General features: G+C 39.0%; 1 protein-coding gene across 2 annotated transcripts in view; it reads left to right on the top strand.

The window, feature by feature from the left end:
- Window positions 1–226: 226 nt before the first annotated feature.
- The window catches only part of LOC124060616 (LIM domain containing preferred translocation partner in lipoma), a 137,373-nt gene continuing 129,230 nt past the window's right edge, over window positions 227–8,369 (top strand). The window contains exons 1-2 of one of the 2 annotated variants that reach the window (XM_046391771.1): window positions 227–539; window positions 4,546–4,617. The gene's annotated coding sequence lies outside the window, so the exon portion shown is untranslated. Of the gene's footprint in view, window positions 540–4,545; window positions 4,618–4,652; window positions 6,583–8,369 lie in introns of those variants that run through there. The other variant, XM_046391772.1, reaches the window with a different exon arrangement.

The raw sequence follows: 8,369 nt of genomic DNA, 5'->3' as shown, positions 1-8,369 counted from the left end.
GCAGTGCTATATGTGACACGACTGCTGTAATATTGTTTTATTGACATAGCCCGAGCTGTATTGATCACATTCTGTTTGAGTTCATCGCTGTCCACTGCACGCTGTTAATTACATGGCTGCTTGATTGGCTTGATTGCGCAGGTGTGCACCTCTCACATACAGGAAATATAAATGCTGATATGTTCCACTAATTACACGATCGTTTATCAACATGTATTTCACTTATTAACACATAGTCATATGATATAAGTGCTGGAAAAAAGGGGAAACTGCATTTCTGCATAGATTTTATTACGCATTTTTTCTGTTCCATACATCCTTCTGTAAACAAATAGAAGCTGGCGGGGCTCTCAGGCCGTGATGTTTTGGCTCGGTGACTCCGCTGGCCTGCTGCCTTACATGGGCAAACTTCTGAACTGACTGAGACGGTTGGAATTTCACGGCGTGACGTCACTGCCTACAACTCTCCCAGAATTTGGATCAAGAAGTTTCACTTTTTGGTGGGATTTGAACCTCTGTTATATTTCCTAGAAAGCGAGGTAAGCGAAACTATCGAGCAGCCTTCTAACTCTTTGAACATATCCGTGAATATCGGCTGTTTTAAAACAGACGAAATGTAATGTATGACTGATAACTCAGTGTTGGAGTAGCTCGTCTTCACTTTGTTCGGCCTTGTTGGGATATAATATGAATTTTACTGTAGCTCGGACGGAGTTCACTATGAGGGCGTGGACTCAAACGATAGCCTTGGCTGGTACTGTTTCATGTGGATACTAACAAAGCTAACTTGTCGCTAGCTAATGCTGAGCCAGACTCAGTCATCCATTGAAAACATTAGACATTTTTGAACCGTCAGGTTTTGCCAAGAGGGGCGCTGGGCGTCTCTTGTGTGTCTGTTTTTAGCCAAGTGGTCTGCTGCTGAGCAATGCGGAAGACAGGCTGTCACCGGAGAAACACGAATGCCCCTAACTGCAGGGAAATTTGTCGCTGAATTTCACGTTAGCACTCTCAAAAGCGCCCATTTACTCAAGTGTCCCGTTACAAGAATTACTATGAGCTGACCAAGTGTTTGCTAGTTTTGGCGTCGCCGTTGGAGGAGATAAGGTTACCTCTTAACGTATGAACGGACGCACTTGTTGACGACAGCAGAGAGTCGCCACGTTGTTGAAGCAGTTTTGATAATGTCTTTATTGTTATCATAGGCAAAACTGTGGTTCATATTGTAGTTATGACACCTGTATTTATCGGACTTTACAAGTGACAGTTAAGTTCATAGCACATAGGTTTATTACGATAGAGCTAACGCAAGGCAAAGGCCCATAAATGAGTGGACAAATATTACCGTGCAGGCCCAGAGTACACTTTAAATCCGGGTTTGAATGAAAAGACAGGGCAGGGAAGCATCACTGCTTTGATTTGTGACATAGAAATGCTAGGCTTGTTTCCACGCACCCACAAATTTAGCTAGCTGATGCCTTGAATAATGTCTATCAAACTGGTGACTAATGTAAACCATTAACACGATATAACTGTCCATCATTTTCATTGACTGTCTGTGTTAACAAGGCAGCACAGACCCATGCCATGTATGGTCTTGACCACTTACCAAGCAATAAGGAATTACCAAAATGGTTCTGAATGAAGCGGCTTTCTTCTCCTTTAAGAGCAGTTACCTTTTACTCAGAATAAAATGTCTTAGAAAAGAAAACTTTATGTCCAAGCACACTGTCTGCCCTGCTGATGACATCTTCTGTTCTCACACACAGTTTTTAAGACTTAAACCAATTAAACCAAACAATCCAAACAGTTTCTAGGTATTCCCATCTTATTTATTAGCACAGAGTGTTACTCCATTCATCACTTGTATTGTGATGTTTTCTGTCTTTGTACATGTCATTTCATGCCTCAAGATTTAATCTAAAGCTTTACATGGGTCACATACAGGTAACTAACTGCCTATCTGCACCACAGAGTCAGTTGTCGTTCATCTTTCACTGTTGTGAGCGAAAGTGTAACCTTGGTCCAGACTATGCACATTATTCTGCCCCAAAATGTATCTAACTTGAAAAATAAGCCTCACTTTATCTCTTAAAAGACTAAATTCATACTTTGACTTAGATGTTGGATTTCATATCAATAACACCGAGGTCCCCCGAGTGTGCTGTCATCAAACCGAATACATCTGTGTCGCTCAGACACATTTTTGACTCAGGCAACATTAAACGGATCTGTCTTTAAAATCTGTGGTTAAAAAGGGCTCATCTGACAGCGTTGATGATGTTAAAGTTAAAAGATGAGTGTCTCAGCTGCCTTTGAGCTCGGGCCCCCCTGGTAGTTTTCGTCAAGTCATTCTACTGTTTGTGTTTCTTTCCATATTTTAATGAGGATGTCCTTTTCTGGAAGGAACAGCAGCAGTTTCCCAGACTCTCTGAGCCTTCACTGATAAAATATGCAAAGTGTGGTCTATTGGTATCTTTCATATATTACTATTACATTTAATCATCCATTTTTCCCAAAAAGAAATACCTGGCAGTCTTTGCCAGAGGATCTTTTAACATCACTTAATGCTATTCTGATGGGATTTCCAGAATCCTAAAAGACTCTTCTGGATGGAAAAAAAATCCATCTGGTTCCCTTAAAAAAAGATTTTTAACCCGTTTTCCAAGTTGAACCTCTTTTTCCTAACAAATATCTTTGCCGTAAATATCATGTCACCTTTATTTGAACCAACATAAAAAGAAATATTACCAGTTACCGTTTAATGTACTTCATATTGATGATTTTTTCCCCCAGTATTTTATATTTTTCTTCAAAATAATCTGTTAACATTTTTCTGTGATTTGCAAAAAGATCGAGGACATATGTCATTTCCATCTACCTGGGTTAAGAGATGCAGTCGTAATTTGAGAAAGGATTTAAATCTACTTTGCTGTGCAACAGACAAAATATTTTTTAATCCAGATGGTTGGAAGACTCTGGTGATGAGAGGAGGTATTTATTTTCTGGACAGCTGGATGCTTTCCGTTGTGGCTCAAATATAATGGTGATACATGGGGCTAATAGCCACCAAGACTTTATATTGTGCTAATGAACCAGGGACCATTTTTAAAATACCTATGTGTTTTTCAGACAGTCGCACATATGTCCTCGGTCTAAGTGTGGGAAGTGAAAACACACCCAAACAATAATATTTTAATATAATATGTATGCTTTATAATATTAAAAAATGCCCTCCACCAAAATATGCATAGCTGTGTTAGAGGAAAACAAAAACAAAGTGTGTACTCTTGCACATAATGATGCAATCGAGCCTGACCCAGCATATGAGACAACATGCAGGGCATAGCATGGACATGTCAGTGCCTGCTTCATGTTTCTGCAGTGCTCTCAGGTAGGGCTGTAACACATAGTAGTCAGGTTTGCACAACAACACGCTTCTCTGTTTTTCACTTAAATCCACGTGGATTGCAAAAAAAAAAAAAAAGAAAGTCATGCACTGTACTGGACAGTACTGGACTCCTTCACAACTAAAGCACAGTCCTCAGAGATCTTTTTGTGTCTAATGAATAAATGAAAAGATTGAATTGATGCTTAAACTGGCACTCATTGCACCTGCAGTGTGCAGGTGTCACAGAGAGTCTTTCTGCACTGTGCTTTTACCATCACCCAGAAAGCTTCATCTCCTTTTGTTAGCGTCCTTGATGTAAGTTACTGCACAAAACAAATCCTTCAACTACACAGCGATTGGTATCTGACAAGGCATAATAGTTCTGTACCTAACAAACTGACATAATTATTAGACACAAACACACTACAGTATAACAACGATCTAACTTAAGAAGCATGCCAAATTGCACTGAAATACCCAGTCAATTCAGCGATTAGTCCATTGAAAGGAAATTAACGAAACTATTTTGACAGTTGGTCACCTGTTTCAGTCATTTTTCAAGCAAAGATGTCAAACCTTTGCTTGTTCCAGTGTGTTAAATGTAAGGATTTGCTGCTTTTCTTTGTCATTTATGACAGTAGACAGTTGTGTGTGTGTGTGACAAAAACAAAGGTATATATGCTATCAATTACAATGGCAGGTTAATGATTATTTGAATATTTTAATACACCATGATATTTAATTAATCTGGGACTGCTCCTGTTATGCTAAATGACTGGATGATAATTGCTGTGAAAAAAGTTGATCAATTTGTCCTTCTACTGAGTGAGATACCTTCATATTAAATCTAATTTCAGCCTGTTGCACCGTGGTGAAATATTTTCTATAGGGTCACTTGTCAGCATTGTTTTGATTGGTGCCTGGTGAGAAATGACTGACTAAAATTTAAATGGACAACTTACACTCGGGTTCACACAGGATTTATAGCAGCCTGCCCATAGTTCATCTTTCAGTGATGAATGACTCAGTCTTGGAAACAAATATGTACAAGCTGACAGGACAGTATTACTATGTTGGTGTGGTCCTGCTCAGTACAATTCAAGTTATGTAATCCCTTTGAGTAATGCAGAGTCATTTCTGTTTCTCAATCTAAACAGATTTCAGTATAAAGCAAAGAGCGTTGCTTCAAAAACCTACCAGAAATCCCACACATCCACAGAGGAGGAAAGGTAAGGGAAAGTTTGCTGTACTTTGCCGTGTTGTATGTTTTTATGTGCACTTTGTGCTGGTCCTGTTTTTGTACTGCCTTTGTGTTTTCATGTTGGCTGGTAGTATGTTTGGAAGGTTGTGTGTTTTAACTTCCAGTGTAAATGTAAAAAAATATAGACATAAACTGGCAACTCATGGTCAAGTCACCCTCAAAAACTATGATGTTTCTTTCACTGAGAGTTCTTTTGTGACTTCTTAGTACGGTAATATCTCAATGACTTTTGCACTGCATGTGTAATGTCACCTTTATGACAAGCTGTGTTCAAGCTGAAGGCCTTAAAGGGGACGTACAGTACTACTGCATATGGGAACAAAGTTGTATGAAGCCTTATGTGGCCACCGTGAGAGCTTCAGGATAAATGATAAATTGCGTCAAAAAATGTGACTTGAGTCATTGGGGCTAGAGTTCAAACGGTATGAAAATTTGATATCGTGATTATTGTGACCAAAACTGTTATGGTTATCACTGTTATCGTGGTATTGTTAAAATGTGCTCAAAATGTTCAGACACACACACATGCTGAAATCATTCCACTAGGCTTATCATTAAACCAGTACCCTGCTCCTCATCTCTGCTGGAAGATGGCAGCTTGGAGCTACATTAACCACTAACGCACCTGAATTGCCAACTGAACTGTCATTGGTCAAGCTGCACTGTAGGAAGAGAAATGCTCTGGTTTTGCTGCACCAGTTTTGATAATTTTTTTATGAGCATCCAGTGCAGTCACAGTATGTGGTGACATCGTGTATCTCACCTTGCTCATGGCTAAGTTTATTGCATACGATCTGGTTTAGCTCGTTGTAAAAAGCGCATTATCTAGCCATGACCAACTCATTTATTCAAAACATTTTTGATTTAGGTTTTTTTTTATCTCTGTATTTGCATTGCAGCTACATTCTTTTTTTTCACCTCTCCTATTTTTTCTCATCTCATTTCTCAAGTGCCAGGCAAACATTGCATTGGAGTCATGTGAAAGTTACAGTAATTACCTCATGAATAATGAGCGATCAGACTGATTTGGCATTGCTACAAATCAGAACTGTACCTTTTTTAAGAACTTTAGATTAGTGAAAACAATGACAAAAAAGCAGAGACCATATTTTCAAATCATTTAGATGACCAGTATTTTTTTTGAAGAATTTGTGAGTATGTAAGAGTTTGAGTCCTGTGAACGTGTCCTGTTCCTTTCGGATTTGACTGAAGTGTGTTGTGCTGTCAATACAATTCCTATCCAAGCAGCATGGTGTAATGTTCTCTCTTAGCGGCTTTTAATATTACCGTGATCTCTGTTGACCTGCACTACTCATGGGGAGTAATCAGACTTTAATTATACATTCTTAATCACTTTAAGACAATCTGTGTGACAAGACAGCGTCAGGGCTATCTTTACCTTCTAATCTGGCCCTGGTTAACTGATGAACAGAAAAAGTAAATCGTGTCTTTATTCACCTGCATTTTTTTGCGGCTGATTGAGATTGCCATTTACAGTTTTAAGTCCTTTAACTCCTCAACATTTTGACTGTCTATCCATAAAAATGGAGCTTGTAGGGCAGGCTCACAGTGTTACCCATCTTAGGTCAGACTGAACTCAAACCGATTGTGAAAAGTTCTCTACAATCATCATTATTATTCCTAGTGAAAGGTATGCACCACAGAACTGGCTCTGCCGAGTGACTCTGGCTCACAGAGTATGGCATTCCAAGTTAAAAGCAAACCAAACTGATATTGCCCTCAATACTGTCTTCATATTTTCTCCATATTTGGAAATGTTTACCTCGTCATGATGGTTGACAGAGGTTGGAAGAGGGGATGTGAGTCATTTCAGCTGCAGAAGGCTTTCTAAGGGTGAGAGGAGCCTTCCAAGTGACTGCCATTTAGTAAAGCTAGCAGTTTTCTCAGTGCTTTGTTGATCTAAAGAGAATCTGTGAGTATCATTTCAGGCTTATTTTTTAATATTTTAGTTTTGCAAGAGGAAACTGTTATTGTCAAATATCCGATGTGAATTCCTACAATGTAATATAAAGAGTTAAAAGAAGCTTATTGATCGATTTATCTATTCCTTTTTTGCGTTGTCCAAAATTACTTGTGGGAGAACTTGTGTCACTGTTTGTCACTGCTTCTTTGAAAGTCTGAGAGGTGTTAAAGGAGATGCCATTGCTGTTTCCTTGCATCAGACACACTCCCAACATACAATGTTCCTGTGCATCTCTGCCAGTTTAGAAGAGACAGGATATTGATATTGATTGCTCACAGCTCACTCGATATTTGGGGAAAGTTTTTGTAAATGTTGGACAGACTGAGCACTGCAGTGAGAAACTCTTTCACCACGAGACTGACCTTGCATACAACTGTTTGTCAGTAATACAAGGAGGGTTAGAAGTGAAAAGCACAAAAGTCTGTTGTGTCTGACCAAACTGAACAGATATAGTAGGACAGAAATTGTTAAATATCCCAATGTGTTTTCCTGTGGATGACTTGTCGTTGTGTGTGAGCTGGGTGCAGCTCAGGTCGTTGAAGAATTCTGGTTTTGCAAACATCCACTCTAGCCGATATCTACAATTTAACAGGTCTGACCTTCCTCCTGGCTCTTACTTTAACACTTCAAACATGTAAGGGGCAGGTGCCTGGCAGTAGTAGATGGAAGAGGTAAACGATTTCACTTAGCTTTAAGGGCTGGTGCTTGCTCATTTTTGTGATAGTGCAGTGTGATTATATAATTGTTCTTATCTTTACATCATGCTGAGACTGCATCTGCGTTCAGCCTTGGAACTAGTTTGCCTGTTTGCATGCCACTGTGAAGTGTTCTTTTTTTTCTGTAGTTTATTGGATACTGGATTCCATTGCACATTTGGTACTTAATATAAGCTACTAAAAGCCATTTGCATGACTAGCAGTGTATTCATAAATTATATATCCAGCCAACTAGACCCTTTTCCCTACAGTTTTCATGGGACTGACCAGCTCTAATCAAAAAGTAAACCTAAACCCACACATGATCATTTGTTTGTTTACATGTGTTCTTCTGGGAACACATCTCTTCAGTACACTAAAGTAATAAGCACTTCAAACATGCATCTGTAGACTTTTTAAGTCTGGAATGGTCTACAGTGTAGACAGGCAACCTTTGTGGTTTGAAGTGAAATGTCTCGACTTTCCATGAATTTGGTACAGTCATGTCCACCTCACCTGAGTCGTAAAAACGTTGTTAATATGCTAAAAGAGCATTCTTTATCTGCTGAAGTTCAGCATATTAGTATGCTGGTATATTATCACTGTAACTGTGAGCATGTTAGCATTTTGACAGCAGTGCTTAGTCCAAATATTGCTGTGCCTTAATACGCCTCACAGAGTCACTAGCTCAAACTTTGAGGGCTTTTGGGATGTAATTTTGGTATCCGATAGCCTTAAGGTGAGGCTATGTTACTTTTAAAAGTTGAAATAGAACATTTTATTTCTTTCTGTAACTGACTGTACTGAGTCTCTTCAATTTTCCTCAGTTTGAAGGCAGGGGCTATTGCATAGCCATCTAATTGGCTACATCATCTGCTAGTCCAGGCAACCCGCGGCTCTTTCATCCCTCTTCTGTGGCTCCCGTGACTAAGAGCGGGTGAGCATATTTTGGGTAAAAATGATGTGAATAAATAATGGACACTTAATTTAATTTGATTTCATTATATTATTCTGTTTTTTTTTCGTTGTAATAATTATTTC

This window comes from Scatophagus argus, chromosome 6 (assembly GCF_020382885.2).
Source record: "Scatophagus argus isolate fScaArg1 chromosome 6, fScaArg1.pri, whole genome shotgun sequence".
In the NCBI taxonomy this organism is placed as follows: domain Eukaryota; kingdom Metazoa; phylum Chordata; class Actinopteri; family Scatophagidae; genus Scatophagus; species Scatophagus argus.
The sequence above is the reverse complement of the archived record's forward strand: the minus strand, read 5'-3'. Positions and strand labels throughout refer to the sequence as shown.